The 21271-nt window shown below is 46.8% G+C and overlaps 1 protein-coding gene across 1 annotated transcript in view; it reads left to right on the plus strand.

The window, feature by feature from the left end:
- Nucleotides 1-2063: 2063 nt before the first annotated feature.
- The window catches only part of LOC138101924 (zinc finger protein 135-like), a 46315-nt gene continuing 27107 nt past the window's right edge, over nt 2064-21271 (plus strand). The window contains exon 1 of the mRNA XM_068999674.1: nt 2064-2183. The gene's annotated coding sequence lies outside the window, so the exon portion shown is untranslated. The remainder of the gene's footprint in view (nt 2184-21271) is intronic.

Genomic DNA, 21271 nt, shown 5'->3' on the forward strand with positions numbered 1-21271 from the left:
CAGTGCATGGCTTTGATTTCCCCCAAAAAGGGAAAACCGCCCCAAACCCCTTTGGCTGAGTGCAGGAGGGGAGAGATTTCTGGCAGAAAACTCCCAAAAACTCAGAGAAGGGTAATGAGAAGTAAAAGAAGACCCTTCCAAACTTCTTCCTCCCACCCCTCCCTCATTCCAGCTCCACCTCCCACCCCGGCAGTGCAGGACACAGGGAATGGGGGCCATGCTCAGTTCATCCCCGGTGCCTTCTCCCGCTGCTCAGGGACAGGAGTCGTTCCCCTGCTGCACTCTGGGCTCCCTCCCACCAGACAGTTCTCCAGGAACTTCTCCAACCTGAGTCCGTACCACGGGCAACCTGCGGAATGCGGGGGGGGCACATGCTCTCGGGGCGGGGGATTGCAGATACGAGAAGCCCTGGTCTGGGGTCCCTTGGGAGGCACCTGAACCCCAACAGAGCACCCAGCGAACCAAAAAATGCGCTGGGACTTCCCTAAACCCCACAGTGCTCAACAACCCGCAAATCCCAAAGAAAATGTCCCCCTAAAAAGCTCCCAACTCATCACCCACTGGCGCACTCACACTGGGGAGAGGCACTGCGAGTGTCCCGAGTGCGGGAAGAGCTTTGTGCGCTGCTCCAGCTCCATCCCCCGTGGGAGGATCGGCGTTGGATGATCCCCAGTGACCCCCGTGGGGCAGAGCCCTGGTGACCCCTGTTCCGGGTGATCCCCGCTGGGTGGGGGGAAGGTGTTGGAGAGATTTCTTTGCCTTCTCCTTGTGCTGCTGTGGTTTGGTTGGGAATAATTTCCCTCCCTGTGCCCAGGCTGGGTCTGTTGTTCCCGTGCTGGTGCTCGGGGCGGTATCTCTCCCGGGCTTTCTCTTTACTCCTGGGCCTTTCCTTGTATTTCCTGTCCCTGAGTAGTAGCAGAGGGCAGGGACAGAGCAGTTTTTGTGTCTCCCAGCATCCAGGCAGGGCCAGCCCAGTCCCGGGAATTCTGAGGGGCTTGTGGGGGTCCCCCGTTTTTAAGAGTCTGCTTTCACTTCTCATTATCCTGCTCTGAGTTTGTTAGCAATAAATTCAATTAATATCTCCAATTTCAAGCCTGTTTTGCCTGTAATGGTGTTTGATGAGGGATCTCTCCCAGTCCTCATCTCAGCTCATGAGCCCTTGGTTAAATTTTCTGTCCCCTGTCTGGCTGTGGAGGGCAGGGAGAGAGCGGCTGTGGTGGGTGCCTGACATCGGGCCAGCGTCACCCCACTCCAATGGGACACGTTCCTGTGTGGCCCTGGGCTATGGTGCCACGGCTGCTCTTGCTTTTGTCTTCCTTATGATTTTATCTTTTGCATGAAATGCTTGTGAAGTGCCCCCGCTGTCCCCTGTGTCCCCTGGGCACCGAAAGCCCCGGCCCTTGCCCTGCTCCCCCTCCCACGTTCCATCCCGGCTGGCGGAGCCTTGGAGCTGCCGTGGGGCTGCCCCGGGGGCTGCGGCCCGAGCCGGGGCCCCTTCCCAGTGCTCCCAGTCTGCCCATCCCGCCTGGATCAGCCAGCGAGGGCTTCAGCTGGGGCGGCAGAGAGGCGCTGCTGGGGGGTCCCACCTCCGCTTGGCTTGGGCTGTTCTTCCCAAGCTGGGCCCAAAAGACTTTGGGAGTTTTGTGCCACAAATCTCTCCCCTCCTGCACTCAGCCAAAGGGGTTTGGGGCGGTTTTCCCTTTTTGGGGTAAATCAAAGCCATGCACTGATGCTCCGAATTAGGGGCGGGAGTCGGGAGGCTGCAGGGCTTGCCAAGGAGCCGGAGGCAGCCAACACGCAGGGCTGGGCAAGTCGGGCCGGGAGCAGCGGAGAGCTTTGTTTCCCTTCCCAGCTGAATGGCGGCTCGGGCCGGGCCCGTTCCAGGGTTGTTCCTCAGCTGCGGCTTTCCCCTCACGCAGCCCGGGGGGCGCTGGGAGCGCGGGGCGAGGCTGGGCCGTGTGCAGAGCCCGCCCCTCGCTGCGATTGGGCGGTGCTGCCGTCAGTCGTGGTTCTGGCGCGCTGATTGGTCGGAGCGGGGAGCAGCCCGGGCCCGGAGCCGCCGGCAGGGCGGCCGTGGCGCAGCAGAGGCGCCATTGGCGGAGCGTCTGTGCGGGCCCGGGAGCGGCGGCGGCGGCCGGAGCCCGGTGAGGCGGCGGCGGAGCTCGGAGGCGGCCCCAGCGCAGGTGGGAGCCGCGCTCGGTTCTGGCGGGGCTCGGCGCTGGCTGCGGGCGGAGGGGGCGGCAGGGGGCTGGGGCGGGTTCGTTGTGCCGTGTGGGCGCCGTGTTCGCCCTGGCGTGAGGGCGCTGCGGGAGCGGCTGCCCGCGCTCTCCTTGCCGCTGCTGCCTCGGCAGGAGCCGGTGCCGGAGCAGCGCTGGCTCGTCCCGGCTGCTGTGGGTAGGACAGAGGTGGCTGCCCCGTCGGCGGGAGTGTGCGGGAAAGTTCCCGTGGCCAGAGGTTTGTGTCCCCAGAGGAGCCGGAGGAGTCCTGTAAAAGGAACTTTATTCCTGGAGCAAGGGAGAGGCCACGGGGCATTTCCCGTGGGGTCTGTCCAAGTGTTGGAGGACGCAGCCTCCTTTTTATCCTGATTTCCTCGGCCGCATCTCCGTGTCCCTTTCCCCCTTGGCTGAGGTCCTTGGAAGGTACAGACTTCCCGATGCGCCTGCTGCATGTGCCCCTTAATGTGCACCCCCACTTTGTATAACATCCGATATTCATGGCTCTGTGGAGTCTTTGTTCTTCTTCTGGAAGTTCAGGAATTTCGCAGGACCTTGGCTGAGCATCAGTTCGTGTCAATTAGTGACATTTTTTGGAATTGGTGGTTTCTCCCTTTTATAAACATATATTGTATTGACTTTTTGTAAAGTAGAAAGGTAGATATTATATAATGCTGGAAATGCTTTTTGCTGTGTGGATGTAGTTTTCTCTCTTTTTAGCCAGAATGTTAGCAAGTGTGAGCAAGTAAGATAACCTTCAAGAGAACAGAGGATGATGCCCAAGGAGCTCCTAATCAACACTTTGTCCAGGGAACAAAAGGGCCTAAAGGCTACTCCGCCCGAAGAACAGGCGGCCAGGAGAGTCCGAGAGCCGCTATAACTGCTCTGCCCGGGGGGCAAAGAGGCCCAAAGCTGCAATCAGCCCTGACTGTCTGGAGAATTAAGAGATCCACCCTAGGATCGACTCTTACCTAGCGAGCCCAACCCCAAGAATCAAGAGAAATAAAACCACAAGGCAGAAGACTACGCATGCTCTAAAAAGGCGGAACCAAGGAGTGGCCCTGCAGAACAGTTCCAGGAAAAGTTTTAATATGAATGAAGAACAGACAGTAAAAATGGTATAAAAAGGACTCACCTATAGCATCAGGTGTGCTGTTGGCAGAGTGCCAAGGCACCCGGCCATTACCCCTTTGCTTTATTTTATGTGTCTCTTATTGTCTTTATATTAAACCCTTTAAATTCTCACAGGAGAGTGAACCTCATTTTTCACATCCCATTACTTCGTTATCTCCAAGTCCTTTGCCCTATCTGCAATGGGATTCACACCATCTGTTTGTAAAGACGCGTTCATGTTTTTCCTTTAATCCCCCTCTTCTTATTTTCTCAGTACTTCTCTTTACAATTTTTATAATTGCCTTAATCTGTTTTTCCTGGGCCTTCTTTGGTTTTGGGATTATTCTCGGTGACCTCATTCTGTGTCCTTTTGTGGCCGTTTCTGGGTCAGGAGGCCTGGCTGCCACCTGGATCCCCTTGATCCCCTGCTGAATGAGCTGCACTGAGCAAGGTGTGGTGCATGGTAAAAAGATGAGAGTTGCTGTAGCACCTGCGTGGAGAAACAGCATTGGTTTAACCCATGGTCTGCCAGGGAACCACGAAAATGTGTCCCATTCCCGTCCTTTCCACATTTGGACAGGGACATGAGTAGCTTTCTTATTTCCTTGTTCTCTGTTTCACCACTTTTCCTTTGCCATCTCTTTGCCAAGAGCAGTTTGAGTCATTTAGTTTTCCCCAACCTCCTGGTCCTTCTGCTGAAAGAGAATCTGATGCCATCCCAGGGTGAAATGTGGCGTTGCTCATGGGAGTGGATTGGTGGGTGAGAAGGTCAGGAGCTGGAGCTGTGGGCTTGGTTATGATTTGGAGGACAGCTTGTAATCTAATGATGCATTGAAGTGATCAGTGGGTTCTCTGGCACCTGGTATGAATTTGTTTGGGTTCCCAGGGGCTGCTCCATGGTGTTGTAGGATTTGTTCTGGTGGCCATTCATCTTTTCCCCATTTTTGAGCGCTCCCAAAAATGCCAGGGATGCATCAATTGTCCGCTTTTCTCTGAGGAAATCATCACATCCTTGGATTCCCAAGTGATTTCGCTGAACTTGTGTCAGCAAAACCCACCCAGTGGTCAAACCCACCCTATATAACATAGAGAGTGCCAGCAGATGTTGGAGTGGGGAGAGGGATGATTCCCCCCCGCTTTTTTGAGTGAAGTTCTCCCAACATTCTCCGTTTGCTGTTTTCCTTTGCAGCTTCAGGGATTTCTGTGGCAGAGTCAGAGATGCTCAGTGTGGGCTCTGCCTTTAGCGATGCAAATTCCGTCTGTGCAGGGAGGCAGAGCTTGGGGTGAGGGGCAGAGGGAATCAGCCCAATTCCTCTGGCAGGCAAGGAGAGCCTGGGACATTGTGCACACTTCCCCCAGCAGAGATAATTTGCATTTCTAAAGCTCCTCTGCTGGCTGCCTGGAAGGAAGCTTCTCTTCCAGGGCAGCCATCCGATGAGCTGCTTGTGCCCCTTTCCCCTCCTCCCTTTGCGCCCCTTTTTCTTTTAATAGTATTTTATTAACTGTTTATGAGTTAAAGGGTCGCCTTGAAAGCTCTTCTATTTTTGCAGAATGCAACCTAAAGGTGAACATCGAAAAACCCATTCCAAAATTCTGCCATCACTAACAGCCACGCACACACACACAAAAAACCCCTAAACCATTAAAGACTTTTGCTACTTCTTCTCCTCGGACTAAAAACTGACTCTCACACCCCTGGCCCAAACCCAACTGACAATGTCAGAGTAGGATTATGAAAAAAAAAATTTTTAATTGTGTCGTCTTGTCACTGAAACTGTGGGAGGAACAAAAACTTTGCAGCAACCTTTTTAGTGTTAAGGATCAAGGCATTACTTTATTCTGGCCAGGATGTGCCACAGAAATCATTTCATGCACACATAGCCTGGGTGTGCAGAGAAAGTCATTCCATGGCACACGAGTTTTACTCAATTTTTCCTCAACTTTATACAGTCTAAACCCATAGAAATCCATAGGTTTAATATTCATTGTTTCCAAGTTAGGTAGTTCTTAGTATTTGGTTTCCTATTGGCCCCAGATTGCTTGGCCTCTGATGTTCATTAGGTCCACACTCCTTGATTTCCTTCTCAGCCTTTTCCAGAGCAGGGGTCTCCAGCTGTGCCGGGGGCAGTGTCTGGGGTAGCTGTTCCTTGATGTTTGCTGATGGGCGTTGATGTTCTGTTGATGGGCGTTATCTTTTTGGGTATCTTTTGGGCTATTCCCAGTCTGTTGAGATGTTAAGCTCATCTCTGTTAAGTGGTGTAACATCCCTTAAGAAACACTTTAAAATTCCTTTCGCCAAGACAGAGGCAAACCAAGCCTGAGTAGAGAAATAAAATTTTAAAACACTTCTGAACTTGGTCTATTTTCCAGCAATCGAATCCCGCCCAGCCCAGAGTGTGAGTGTAACTGAGAGCCAGAGTGGAATTCTCCCGCTGTCTCCCGCAGCAGCTGTGGCGAGTGCAGGCACAGAAAGCTCTGAAGCTCGCCCGGTGCCAGCGAGGATTGGCCCCCAGTGCCTGGAGATGCCAGAGGAGGTGCCCAGCCAGACAATTTCAGCAGAGGATCTGTGGGCAGCCCCCGGGGCTTGCCCCGCTGTGGAGCCCTGGCTGCTGCTGCGGCCCCTTCTGTGCAGGGGCAGTGGCGGCCTGGCCTGCTCCTCCTGCAGCCGGGGAGTGCAAATCCGCGGGGCTTCCGAGAGCTTGAGGCGAGGCTGAGGGGTCCCCCCGTGTTCAGCTGTGCTGGCGGCTGTTTCTGTGCTCGGGGACACTTGGAATGGGCCACGCCCTTGGCCACTGAATTTCCCCAAACCAGGCAAAGAGACACTATAGGGACAGCGTCAGAGAAGCAGGTTTTTACTTTATTCCGCGCCTGGTGTGTGTGGGATCTCTCCTCCCAAAACATGCACCCAGCACTCCATACAGTCCAGTATTATGGGTGAAATTTATGAATATTCATGAGATTCCTCGGGATGGGAGTGGTAATACAAATTACTTTTCGGATGTAATTTATCTCATTAGCATAAGTGCCACGCATGCGCTGTGTACCCTGTTGGTCGCACTGAGGAAGGCTCCTCTTCTTCCTCGGGGGTCGTTCTTATTAAGAGCAGTACTTTTCATCACAATGCACTTTTCACTTTTCTTTCTGGAGCATGGGCAGTCCTTTGTAGAATGATTCAGAGGTTTCTGTGTTGGTCTCAAGTAAATTGTTCCTCTTATCTTGACAAGATTAAGGCGAATCCTGCTGCTTAGGTTTTGTGATCAACATTTGTTGTCTCCCAATAGTTAACTGTGCTTTCATGAGTTAACTATTGATCAGTCTTATCAATTCCCCCTTTTTCTTTGGTCATTTGTAATTCTTTATAAATCTCGAAGGTCTTGAAAGTAAGTACCCTTTTCTACCTTGCTTCTAAGTTTGTGCTTTTGCCACTGAGCCTAAGCATGGCGATTCCAAGTACAAAACATCATACAACAATAACTACTAAAACAAACGGTAAATAACAATGCAATAATAGAAATAACTGTTACAAACAACTGTTTAAGCCAAGATAAGTTGGGTAACAATGCTGTAAGTTTGTCCCACACCTCTTTAAACCCCAAAGAAGTATCATCTAAGGCAAACTGATGCAATGTTCACGTTTTTTTCAGAACTTCTGTTTTCTGCAAATGTTTCTATTCGTTTATTTAAATCAACGTAACTGTAGCAGCTTCTATTTATAACTGTACATACTCCTCCTTCTTTGACATACAGCAAATCTAATGCAAGTCTATTCTGTATGGCTAATTGTGAGATGCTCTTAATCTCGATTTGCTGCGCTCTTATGGCATCTGCACTGGCATTCATTATGGTTTCTACAGTAGCAGAAAGGTTCACTATTGCTTTCTCTAGTTCACTTATTCTGAGTCCCAGTATAAACCATCTGGCAAAGCTGTGAAATCCAGTGTGCCTATCTATTAAGGGGTTTGACGTCCTTTTGGTCCTCCATATGAAAGTCCGGAGTAAGCCTTGTAGTTGAGAGACAACTTTAATGTGGGGAAATACTGGTCCTATGGCACAGCGGCCTTGCCATCCTAAGGGTAAAATTTTATAGGTGTTGTGACCACATATCCAGTACCAACCCCACCCTGTGAGCACCAGCCAACCCTTGGGCTTTGGTCCTTGTCTTGTTTGATTCTTATTCCACATGTTGACCTCCCCCATAGGTCCAGAATTCTGAGCAGTTGGGGTAGCTGCCTATAAATGTTAAGTTCCCGCATTTGGAGTCTGTCTTATTCCTCCTGAGTTTTTGGGTATAGATTTCTCCCAGCACTGCTACACACAGGGTACCAGTGAGGACTCATTTATTGGCTCCTCAAGCTCTAATTTCCACTGAAGTTGATATAGGGATATGTTGACATAATGTGAAAGCCTGTCAGTACTAAGGGCAGCATGGATTTCTGTTGTATTAGGGAATGTTGCCCCAACCAAAGGAAAGCCTCTAGCAGAATTCTCAGGCAGCTGGGAACATATCCAGCAATCAGATTAAAATTCTCAACAACACCTTTGAGCAATTGAATGTATTTTGGTCCCATGCACCTGCCCCAGTTACCAGTGTCACTAATATGGTCCAGATCATGTTGTGTTGATTTTTCATAGTTGAAGGCACAGAGGTCCTGTTCTTCTCACCTCCCATTCTGGCTTTGGCGTAAGTTTGGTCCTAGTATAATGGATCCAAGTTGGTTTTCCGACTAATTGCTGTATGAGTGGTCAGCAGTGTCTGATAAGGTCCTTCCCATTTTTCCTGGAGTGGATCCCCTGAAAGAGACTTAACATAAACCCAATCCCCTGGTTTCACATTATGAAAGGCTTTATCAGGTGGCGGTGGTTGACAATTAACAACTGTAGTGCATATGGATTGTCATTTTTGACCTAAATGCTTTACATAATCTATTAGGCAGCTTTGCCCTACCAGAGCCATGCTGTCATTATGAATCACGTTTGTTCCATAGGGCTTTCCATACAGAATTTCAAAGGGGCTTAATTTTTCTTTGAGCTATGGTTTTACCCTAATTCTTAGCAAAGCCATGGGCAGAGCCTGATACCAATAGAAATTAGTTTCTTGACAAATTTTGGCTAATTGTTGCTTTATTAAGTAATTCATCCTTTTTGCTTGTCTGCTTGCTTGTGGCTTACATGGTGCATGTAGTTGCCACTGTATACTTAGTAGATGACTCACTCCTTGCACTACCTGGGCTACAAAGTGTGATCCCCTATCAGAATTTATTTCCCTGGGTACCCCAAATAGTGGAATAATTTATTGTACTAAAGCTTTAACAACTTCTCTAGCCTTATTGGTTTTACAAGGGAAGGTTTCTGGCCAATCTGAGAGCGTGTCTGTGAGGACTAAAAGATACCTGTATCCGCCTTTTCTAGGTAATTCAGAAAAATCAATTTCCCACACATCCTCTGGTAAAACTCCCTTAGGCATAGTTCTTGTGTTTAGCCTAACAGTGGTATTAGGGTTGTTTTTAAGACAGATTTCACAAGTGGAAGTTATGTCCTCAATTGTTTCCTTTAATTTCAGTGCTATCACTTTGTCCTTTAAATGGTTATGCAGAGCATTAACTCCCCAATGTGTCTTACAATGTTCCCTCTGGATAAATAATTTTAACAATTTTCTGGGTATGACTATGAGATCTTTTATTCTAGCCCACCCATCTGTTCCTGTTGTATCCAATTTATATCATCAGTGTCGTATGTGTTCCGGTTTGGCCGAATTTAGAAATATATCCTCTGAGAGAAGGCACAACCACCCCTTCCCCCCCAGGTTCGGGAAAAAATAAATTTTCCTCGAAGGAAAGTGAAGGAGATAAAACTATTTATTTACCAAACACACAGGAAAAGGAAAATAAGGCTAAATAATAAAATGTTTCACTGTGGAGGAAAAACCTGGGAAAGTGTTAAGAGTCCTCCCTTTGGTCTCCTCAGAGCTGGGGCTGGGCCAGGGCCAGGCCCTCTGTGCCCGCTGGAAAGTCCTTCCGATGTGCTCTGAGGTTGAAAGCAGTCCAGCAGAAAAGGGAGAAAATCCGGAATTCCAGAGAAGGAAAAGCAAAGTCCAACTCTCAGTCTCTCTCTCCGGAGAACAAGAAACTGAAACAACTGGCCAAAAGCTGACTGGAAAGCAGCAAGCCGGGTGCTTCCTCGCTCCCCTGCTGCAGCTGGGAAAAAAACCCCTGCTATCTCTGGGTGACCTTGAACAAGCTGCAAACTGCCCTGAAAAAGTTTTGCTCAGTTTTTTCCTTCCCCCTCTCAGTTTAGAGGCATAGAAAGGCACAAAAATTAATTTCTGGGCATAGGCAGCGATATGGGATACACATCATAAGGTCACCCTAAGACAGTATGGTTGGGGTTTTTCACCCATAAGGATGTTAGAAGGGATTAGAGCTAGGGCTTGGATTTGAACCCCACTGGCCACTGCCTTTGCTGTTTTGTCTGCCATAGCATTTCCCAGTTCAGGGATAGTGTTACCCTGGGAGTGTCCCTTACAATGCATTATAGCCACTTTTGAAGGTTTTAACACGGTTTCCAGTAACTGTATGATTTCAGTAGCATGCTTGATTTCTCTCTTCTGTGAGGTCAATAAACCTCTTTTTTCCAAATAGCCCTGTGAGTGTGCCACCCCAAAAGCATACCTTGAATCAGTCCAAATGTTGGTAGGTTTTCCTTCTTTAATACCAAGGCTCGAGTTAGGGCTATTACCTCAGCCTTTTGAGCTGATGTCCCCACAGGTAATGGATTTGCTTCGATGATGGCATCTGTGGTTGTAATTGCATGCCCAGAGAGCCACTTAACCATTCTTGACATAGATGCTTTCATCAGTGAACCAGCTGTCTCCATTTTCTAGTGGAGAGTCCTTTAGGTCTGGGCAGCTGGAGTAAACTGCCTCCATGGTTTCAATGCAGTCATGCTGTACAGGCTCCTCAGCAGCCTTGCCCTGGAGGTAAGCTGCTGGATTGAAGATGTTAGTTACTTGGATACTCACATCCTCAGATTCTGCTAGGACAGCCTGGTATTTGAGAAAGCAAGATGGGGTTAACCAGTGATTTCCTTTCTGTGTGAGCACTGCTGACACTGTGTGAGAGACAAAAACAGTTATCTGCTGGCCCAGTGTGAACTTGCAAGCTTCCTCTATGAAGAAATTCAGCCAAATTAAATTTAATAAAGAAATAGATTTTATTCCATGGCCGAAAGATCGGTCACACAGAAAGCCACGATTGGAAAAAGGTCAGCCCTGAGCCTGGGATTGGTGCTGAGTGAACACAGATCTGACCTCTATTGCGTCAGATCCCCAAGTTCATGAATGTCGCTTCGAATGTCGCTTCGGCTGGTTCCTTCTTATACAGTTCTTGGGCAGAGTCCGAATTAATTCTATTCTTCTCGCAATTTAGCATATTCATGATGTTCTCTTGTCCCGAAGTTGGACTGCACAAAGCATTTTCTGGGTCTGATGAGTTGTCCATCTTGGATGATGAATGGTCCATCTCCGATTCCTGGAACAGTTATTCTTAGTTGCTGGAATGGGGTACTCCTTTAATGACACTGAGATGTTAATCAGTTTCATCATCATCCAGGTCATGGCCCAGGTGTGGTGTTAATCGCTCCAGATAAGGTCTACCTCCACCCAGAGACTGACTTTTTCGTATGCTGATTAGTTCCTGCTGCTGCCAAGGCTTGCGAAATTTTCTCCATCCCTGGCCTGGGGTTAGGCATTTTTATTTGTACAATTAATATATACATTTATATACACAAGCACGAATTACCAATTTCATTTTTAACAATTCCCTCCCCTTTTATATGAACACATTAATTCATGCTTCCTTTTTAATTTTAAGTCTAGTTGACTTTATTACACTGGCATTAGGTCTTGGAACATAAACAGCTAACAAATCTTTTTGCCCTTGGTTTTTCAATCCTTTTTTATAAATTTACCTTGTTTACTTTTATTTGTTTTTCGAATTCTAATAGGGCCTTGGCTGCCCTGCTGTTCTCTGATTTTTCTTCTAGTTTCATAATTTTGGAGATCCTAGAAGTTTTACCTAAATTTCCCGCAGCTAGTTCTGGATTTATGGGCATTGCCGCTAACTGCATGCCTTGTACCACTGAATGGATTAGTCTAATAAAACATGGTATTAGGCAAGGTGAACATTATCCCAGCCACTGAACATAAGGTGAAAAATACTACCTTCCTCCACCATGCACCCTCGAATAGTCGATCCCACCATGATGCTTGTAAAATCGAATTCAATTTTTGAACTGGGACATGTGCACCTTTTTTATTTCAGCAGGTAGCCCCCTTATAGTTTTACCATAGTAATTAATTTCCACACAACACTCAGATTCATTAAATTTTCCACAGACTCCCCCTTCATCGGCCAGTAAACAGTCTAACGCGATTCGGTTCTGATATACAAAGGCTTGCATCTGGGAATGTTGTTTTGCTAGCAGTTCTAGAGCATCTGAGGTATGATTGGATACTATCTCCACAACAACTTGGAGCCTTATAAGACGATTGAGCAAATAAGCTGGGGTTCTGTATCCCCAACTCCCATCTTGGGCCCAAGTTGCAGGACCATAATACTCTATTATTCTTTCCGCGGGCCATTCTTCTTCACCCCATTTCTGACTCCCACCAGCTATAGGTATTTCTTTATTTCTCTTTTCTTTCTGTTCAGGGCCTTGTATAAGGGAGCTCCTAACAGACGGCTCTCAGATCTGGGAAGCGTGAAGAAGGAAGGTCGAATCATTCCTAGTGTGCATGAGCCTTTCCATTTCCTAGGCAGCTCACTATATGCTTTTTTCCCACAAATCCAATATATACCACTGGGGGCTTTCCATTTTACTTCTGTATTCTCTGGTTCCTGCCAGTAATCTTTTAAATTTTCTAGGGATTGATAAGGGTTAGCTCCAGGGCTTTTGTGCCAGCATAGACTGATTTGGTTGTTCCATTCACATTCTTTTCCCTTTTTCTGACTCCAATAGCCTGCAGGGGGTTCTGGTTGCCAGATTTTACTTTTATTATTTGAATTTATGGTGAGGGTGCATATACATGGAGTATATCCCACGACCTCAGTATATTCATTTCCTTCCTTGCTAATACAAATGGTCCCTATCACTCATTGATCTAGGACCCACCCGTCAGGTCTTCGTATGGTCCTTGAGATTTGGCCCTCGTCTTACCTTAAGAGCTGTTCTGGAGCTAAGCCTTCACCCTTCCAAGGCCATTTTTCGTCAGATTTTAGTCCCCCACAGATCCAACAATTAGATAATCCTAGCTTGGTGGCAATTTCCTGCATTAAATCTATGAACAAATTTTGGTTGGGGGCCGGTAATCCCCAGTCATTATACTGTTTCTCTAATTCATCATACTGTTTGCTAAGAGTTAACAATTTTTCTTGTTCCACCCTCTTTTTCCTCATTTCAGATTCTTTTCTTTTAAGTTCTGACGATATTATATTTTCTGGGTCCATTCCCTCTTTGTTTCTTGAGAAACAGAAGGTTTTGTCATATTTCAAACATGCCCTGTCATCAGTTTCTTCAAGCAGATCTAATATAACAGACTCACTCCCCAGGGTCAGTTTACTTTGATATTTAAAATTTTGCCCCACCCAGTAGGTTTTTCCACCCATAATACACATGCTTAATGTAGAGGTATCATAGCACAGATTGTTAACCTGAAAGTAGGCCACAAAAATGGATTTCATTTTTCCTCCAATCCAAACAGTCTGATTACATTGGTTGCAAGTTGGAATAGGTTTTTGTGTGGCTTCTCTTTTATATTTATTAAGATGGTGTCTACTTTTAATAGGAGGTGCCCTTGACTGCCCGTGCTTAGAGCTTGAAACTTGAGGGTAGCACAAAATTACCCCATTTGTTTTACATATCTGGAATCGAGTGCCGTTTATATGACATGTCCCACCTTTCTTTCTGATTTCACAGACCTCTGGGACTTCATACGTACCCTGTTCCTTTAAGAGGCTTGGCAGACACAGCTTACACCTCTCGGTGAGGTTTTCCCCCTCAGTGTAGGACCAGCTATCCGGCTGTAGGCTCAGAACCATCAGGAATCCCCACAGATGCATCCCTCTGCCTGTGCCTACGCCCACTGGGTTGCTACCAGCGGCGAGGTAAACGATCTTCTCGGCAGCAGGAATATTGTCCTGGGATCCTGTGGCCAGATCGAGCCGCATACCACCTTTTGTACAGACGCCACCTAGAGAGTTTAACTGTGTCAGTCCCGCAGGGTACTTTATTTAAAACCTGTGACACTCGACAGTCAGAATCTGTGCCAAAGAGTCCCATTTTCCCCTTACTCCGTTTTTGTATAGGCAATACCACTCTAAAGAATCCAATTCTATTATACCTAAATTTGTAGCAAGCTGTAAGACACGGCTAGTCAAGTCTTGTTCTTCTTCTAAACAGTTTGTACACAAGCCTCTGGGTCTATAGCCCCTTTGGCAATGAGTAACCCGAACCTCGTGACAATATTCGCACTCAGAAGAGACAAACGGGTAACATGTACAAGCAATTACGATACAACTTATCTGGTCCCTCCCGGTCATTTGCTGGGCTGGCGCAGTTTTATCTTTAAGTCCCCTGGGGAAGAAGTGATCCTCCACTCAGGTGTCTCTTCTTGAAGTTCTATTTTCTTCACTCAAGAAGCGTGCGTCCAACCTCTCTCTGCTGTCTGAATTGCTACGTCTGTGGTTAGGAGGATGAGAAAAGGACCTTCCCAGTGAGGTGTGAGAGGGGTCTCCCTTCATGTTTTTATAAGTACTTTGTCTCCCGGTTGTATCTTGTGGATAGCGAATCCTAGAGGTAAATTTTGAGTTACCAGCCCACACCTTCTCAATTCCTGTAGATTTCCATTAATTTCTATTAGGTATGGTTGTATTTGTCCATCCTCTGTCCCGGGGTGTCCTACTGGCATCCCGTATAACATTTTGAAAGGTGACAGCCCTGTCTCTGAATGCGGCATAGTTCGGATATTTAACCAGGCTAAGGGGAGACATTTTACCCATGACATTTTTGTTTCCAGCATTAATTTAGATAATTGAGCTTTTAGTGTCTGATTCATTCTTTCAACTTGACCCGAACTCTGGGTGCCAAGGAGTGTGATATTCCCGTCGAATTCCCAGAGTTTTGGCCAATTGCTTAATAATTTTTGAGGTAAAGTGTGTCCCCTGATCTGAGTCTATATAATCTATTATACCATATCGGGGTATAATTTTTTCTAATAATATTTTTGATACGGTTTGGGCTGTAGTTCTAGAGGTTGGAAAAGCCTCTACCCAATGTGTTAATTTATCTACTAATACTAACAGATTTTTATACCTCCCCCCTTTAGACAACTCTGTAAAATCTACTTGAATTCTCTCAAAAGGCCGGTAGGCTGCAGGGCGACTTCACAACACTGCTCGTTGAGATCTAGCCCAGTTTACTTTTTGGCATGTCATGCATCCTTGTACCTCCAGCTTGGCTAACTCAGAAATTCCTTTACATCCGAAAAACCTTAAAAATTGTTCTACTAAGGCTCGTGCCCCCCAGTGGGTTTGCTGGTGTAATCTCCTTAAAATTTTCTTACTATAATCTTTAGGCAGTAATTCTCTCCTGTCAGGTAATTTCTACTTACCTCTTTCTAGCTTTCTTCCCATTTTTAGATATTCCTCAGTTTCCTTTTTGGAAGGGCATGGGGGGTATTCCCTAGCCTCCCTTTCCTCAATCTCTGGGACACTTATCTGTAACAAAGCTGCGCTTTTTGCCTCTCTATCGGCTAAGTTATTTCTTCGGGTCCAAAACTGCATTCCCTTTTGATACCCCTTTACGTGTACTATCAAGATCGCCTCTGGCTCCCTAATAGTGTCTAGGATCTGTTTTATTATTTCTCCATGGATCAACCCTCGTCCTCGGGTGTTAATCAACCCTCTTTCTTCCCAAATTTTTCCAAAAGTGTGTACCACACCAAAAGCATACTTAGAATCAGTAAAAATTGCTCCTCTTTTCCCTTTCAATCTTTTCAATGCCCTCAACACGGCATATAATTCACATGCCTGAGCCGACCAACTAGCACTCAGAGGTCCTGACTCTACTACTTTCCCTGTTTTGTCATCTACTACCACATATCCTGACTTCCTCTTTCCTTCTACCACTTTTGCAGAACCATCCACAAACCATTTTTCACCTTCCTCTAATTCTTTTTCTTCCAGATCCGGCCTTATCTTTGTAATTCTACTATCTCAGCGCAATTATGGGTGGGCGTCTCCAGGGCTTCCCCATACAGAAACTGTGCAGGGTTCTGTGCTGTAGTTGTTCGAAGTTCTAATTCATGGGAGTGGACCAGCATAGCCTCATATTTCAGGAGCCTGGCATCAGTGCGCCATTTATCTGCTTTTTGATGCAGCAGACTCCTAACACTGTGGGGAGTATGTATTATTAAAGATGCTCCAAAAGTAACTTTTTTCGCCTCTTCCACTAGGAACACCACTGCCACTATCGCTTGTAAACAGGTAGGCCATCCCCGACTCACGGGCTCTAGGAGCTTCGACAGACATCCTACTGGTTTTCTAATTCCTGCCCAGTCCTGGGTTAAAACTCCGTGGGCAGTATCATTGCTAACATCTACAAATAGTTGGAATTGCTTTTTCACATCTGGGAGGATCAAAACAGGGGCTGTCATGAGGGCTTCTTTCAGTTCTTTAAATCCCACTTCATCCTGTTCTGTCCATTTTATCCTATCGGTAGTCAGTTTCTCATACAGGAATTTTACTTTTTTGCTGTAGCTCTAATTCCATTGTCAACAGTATCCCACGAGTCCTAGCACCTGTCTGGTTTCTCCTTTTGTACAAGGGGAGGGTAATGCTACAATTCCTGCTACCCTCTCGGGGTCTAATTTCTTCTTTCCCTTAGTCAGCCAATGTCCCAGGTATTTTACCTCGGGTTCAGTAAATTGGAGTTTTGGTTTTGAGACTTCTAGTCCCGTCTCCCAAAAAATTTAATAATCTTATCATAGTTTCCTTTACATCGAGCTCTATTGGTCCTGCCACTAATAAATCATCTACATATTGTAGCAATTTAGTTCCTTTTACAGGTTCAAATTGGCTAAGTAATTGTTCAAGAGCCTGGCCAAAAAGATTTGGTGAGTCCACAAACCCTTGAGGCAAAGAGGTCCATCTCAGTTGCTGTTTTCGATTAGTCTCTGGGTCTTCCCACTGGAAAGCAAAATAATCCCAACTTTCTTCAGCTTAGGGGCAAGTGCAGAACACATCTTTCAAGTCAATCACACTGTACCAGGTATCCTTAGGGGAGATATTACTTAGTAAAGTGTACAGATTGGGGACCATGGGGAATAAGGTTTTGGTTCTTGCATTTACTGCTCTGAAGTCTTGTACTAATCTATAACTCCTGTCTGATTTTCGTATTGCTAGGATAGGCGTGTTGTGCCTGGACATACAAGGCTCTAGAGCTCCCCTTTTTATTAGCTCATCTATTACTGGTTTTAACCCTTTTCTTCCCTCCATCGGGATAGGATACTGCTTGACCCTAATGGGATCTTCTGGTCTCTCAATTTCAACACGAATGGGCATCATTTCCAATTTTCCAGCTTCCCCTCCTGTGTACCAGACTCTAGGATTTATTTTGTTCTCATCCTCTGCTGTCAGTTTATACAAACTCACTACAAGCAGAGACTCTTGAACAATTAGACTCACTTCCAATGCCACCATCAAATCTCTCTCTAACAAATTATAATCTGCTTCCTCTACTAATAAAATATTTCCCAGGCATACCCTGGTGTCTGATTCTATTTCTACATCTTTAATAACTGGAACTTTAAAGGGCTCTCCTTTAGCTCCGATTACTATTATGGTTTCTCTGCTCTTAACACATCCCGATGGTAACCGCTGAACCGTACTTTTTTCAGCTCCTGAATCTACTAGGAACATCAGCTCTTGTTTCTGGGGTCTTATTTTCAATTTTATCAAGGGCTCTTGGGATGTTCTGGACCCCAGGTTAAAAAGCCCCTGACACCTCTAGTCTTCCTGAAAGATTCTCTCATCTTTCATTCTTTTTCTGCAATCTTTCTTAAAATGCCCCTTCTTACCGCAGTAAAAACACCCTGATGTATTTCTCCGGTTCTCTGAATTTTGTCTCTGGATGGGAAACTGCCTCCTCTGTGACTCAGTATTCCGTGTTGAGCTTGCAGGGTCTGGGGTATGTTCTTGTTTCGGGGCTTCCCTTACTGCGGCTACCAATACCCTGCCTGTGCTTTCTGTTTTTCTTCATCCCTCCTCATATACGTCCGCTGAGCTTCACGGAGTAACTCCTGTAAACTTTTCTCTTGCCAATTATCTGTTTTCTCAAGTTTTCTCCTGATGTCTTCCCATGATTTCGCTACGAACTGCATTTTTAACAGGACTTCCCTGATTGGAGAATTTGGGTCTGTCCCAGAATACATTTTTAAATTTCGCCTTAATCTCTCTAGCCATTCAGTAGGCGTTTCATCTTTTCCCTGGCATTCCCTGAACATTTTGCTCATGTTCTGTCCTCTGGGTACCGCCTCCCACACTCCTTCTATTACCATATTTCTTAGGTTGACCATGTTCCGTCTCCCTTCCTCTGTTTGTGCATTCCACCCGGGACTCTGAATTGGCCACTTCAGAGTCCCTGGCGTTCCCTGTGGGTTTCTGCGCTCCCAGTCTCATACCCCAGCTTGTCTTATCATTTCCTGTTCTTCAGGGTCAAACAATGATCTTAACATCGCACATATATCTTCGTATGGATAAATACTAGTTCCTAAAAATTCATCCAACCTATCTGCCACCCCTAAGGGATCATCCATTAACTTTCCCATTTCTTTCTTAAATGCCTTTACATCCCCTGTGTTGATAAGTACGTTTACAAATCCTATAACCCCTGGCGCTGTTGGTACTTCTCTTAGGGGAAATAATTCAGGCTTCTCTTCTTCCCCTTCACTATAATCTCCACCAGCTTTCTTTGTCTGAAGTCGTGTTCTGCTGGCAGGGGGGAGTGGGCTCCCTTAATCGGAGAAGCTAGATCTTCCCTTCCCGCTGGCAGTGGGGGTGGAGGGGAAGCGGGGGATAGATTTGCGGTACCAGAACCTGTCCCGGCACCGCGGCTGCACCTTCCCTTTGGGGTCCCTGAATTTGCACAGGTTGGTGCGGAGGGTTCAAATATGGGGATGGTAGGTTATCTAAGGGATCCCACTCTCCGTTCTGGGTTTCGAGACCCAAACGAGTTTTTATTGGGAGTAACTCCGTTTTAGCGAACTCCCATATTTTAGCGTGATCTTTTTCTTCCTCGCTATGAGTATTTTTGGTGTTCACATATTTGCTTAAGGCTTGGCACGTCCATTTCTCAAAGGTGCCACACATGGGCCAAATTAGATGTTCTCTTATCTCTTTACCTCCCCACACTTCTACACAATAATATATCATCCTTTCTTTAGATTTGCTTCTCTCAGGACAGTCCCGCTAATGCTCTAACATCCATCCTAAGGGACTATCTCTGGGAATTTCAGGTATACCTGGTTCTTTTCATTCCGCGGATTTTCTCAAGATTTTCTCTGGGCTTTGCTTTTCTTTTGCTCCATTTTTCCTAAAAGAATTTTTTCGCTAGCGTTCCTTTTCTTAAACTGTAATCGGTACCTACTTTTTTGTTCCTCACTAGTTTACTGGCCCCGCAGTGAACCGCTCTGGGGGTTTTCCGCTGGTAACAGCTCTTGACTTCAATCAGTACCTATTTTTTTAATCGGTATTTACTTTCCTTACCTGGACTACCTAGTCTGAGACCAGAAGGATTACCAATCCCCCGAACTCGTAGGGACGTCCCCTTCCCTTCTGGCCTTCCTGTGATCGATCCTCCAAATGTCCCAAGTTATTCGGGTTAGACGTGTGGAATGGGGTTCTATCCCATTTCGTTCGCTTCCCCCGCGACCAACCTCTTCCCTCGCGGGAGAGAGGAACTGCGATCTTGGGGTCCCCACTTGCTTTGTGATAATATCACGTCTCATACACGCTCGATCACCCTTCACTCAACCACGCAATACTTACGGTTCCTTTTCCTGTGTGGGTTCTTCATGCACGTAGAGTTTTCTGAGTGAAACACCTTATGCCGTGGCTCCGGAGATCCTACCCTGGATCCCGCCTTGAGTTCCCCGAGAGCTCCTTTTATCCCCCCTTTTTCGACATGGCACTGGTCTGAATTTAGTTCGGTGGTCCGATTGGTTCGCAGAACCCACCTATCCTACCAGGCCGCTAGAATCAGCGGAGCGCCTCCCGGACGGAGAGAGGGTCAGCGATACCCCAGATCAGATCACGTCGGGGTCACCATTTGAAGTGAAGAAATTCAGCCAAATTAAATTTAATAAAGAAATAGATTTTATTCCGCAGCCAAAAAATCAGTCACACAGAAAGCCACGATTGGAAAAAGGTCAGCCCTGAGCCCGGGATCGGTGCTGAGTGAACACAGATCTGACCTCTATTGCGTCAGATCCCCAAGTTCACGAATGTCGCTTCGGCTGGTTCCTTCTTATACAGTTCTTGGGCAGAGTCCGAATTAATTCTATTCTTCTCGCAATTTAGCATATTCATGATGTTCTCATGTCCCGAAGTTGGACTGCACAAAGCATTTTCTGGGTCTGATGAGTTGTCCATCTTGGATGATGAATGGTTCATCTCCGATTCCTGGAACAGTTATTCTTAGTTCCTGGAATGGGGTACTCCTTTAACGACACTGAGATGTTAATCAGTTTCATCATCATCCAGGTCATGGCCCAGGTGTGGTGTTAATCGCTCCAGATAAGGTCTACCTCCACCCAGAGACTGACTTTTTCGTATGCTGATTAGTTCCTGGCCGTATTGTTTTCTCTGCTGCTGCCAAGGCTTGCAAAATTTTCTCCGTCCCTGGCCTGGGGTTAGGCGTTTTTATTTGTACTATTAATATATACATTTATATACACAAGTACAAATTACCAATTTCATTTATAACGCTCTATGTTCAGGACCACAGCTGCCACTGCACACAGGCAGGGGGCCATCCTTGGCTGACCACGTCCAGCTGCTTGGAGAAATAAGCCACTGGCCTTCTGTATGGTCCCAGCTTCTGTGCCAAAAGTCCCAGTGCCAGTCCTTGTCTCATGTGAAAACAACAGAAAAGGTTTAGTGACATCTGCCCAGTGCTCTCTCCCCTCCTGCCAGTTCATACCCCAGATATGTAACTTTCTGGAGGACTAGCTGAGCCTTTTCAGGGGAGACTCTATATCCACTTAGTCCCAAAAAATTCAAAAGACTTACAGTCCAGTTCTTGCAGTCTTCATGGGTCCTTGTTGCTATCAGTAGGTCATCAACGTACTGCAGGAGTGTACCTTCCCCAGGTGGCCTGTTGGGGTTTTAGGAGCTCTCTTGGTTTTTCTTCTGTTAAAGGAATTTTGCCCATACATGTTGCTAGGGGAGCAAATGGCTGGGTACTTAAGAAAAACAAGAGCTGCCTACGGGGTGGGGCACATCTGGCTACTCTTTTGTTTTCACCTGAGTGTGTGGGGGTAGTCGGTCTCAGGGTTTAGACAGAGAGGGAGGCTGTTTTCTTAGGCTACTTTTTTTTCCTTCTGCTGTAGAAGCCCTGGGATCCCAAAGCCCGCTTTCCCTGCCCCGCTAGGAGCCGGGCTGTGGCCACCCTGCCCCGCCATTGCTTTGAGCCTTCGCTACATTGTAGCCATGCTCACCCTGCCTGCCCAGACCTCCAGGGGGTTCCCTGTTTGGATACATCTCATCTGCTACCAGGGATTTGTGCTCGTCCCTGCTGTTCCAGCCTGCTGTTCCCAAGGGGTCTGGCCTGACACCGGGATCGGCTGCCCAGGGGTTTGTGAAACTTCTTTGTTCCACCCCTTCCCAGGATCC

Source organism: Aphelocoma coerulescens, unplaced genomic scaffold (assembly GCF_041296385.1).
Source record: "Aphelocoma coerulescens isolate FSJ_1873_10779 unplaced genomic scaffold, UR_Acoe_1.0 HiC_scaffold_56, whole genome shotgun sequence".
Classification (NCBI taxonomy): Eukaryota; Metazoa; Chordata; class Aves; order Passeriformes; family Corvidae; genus Aphelocoma; species Aphelocoma coerulescens.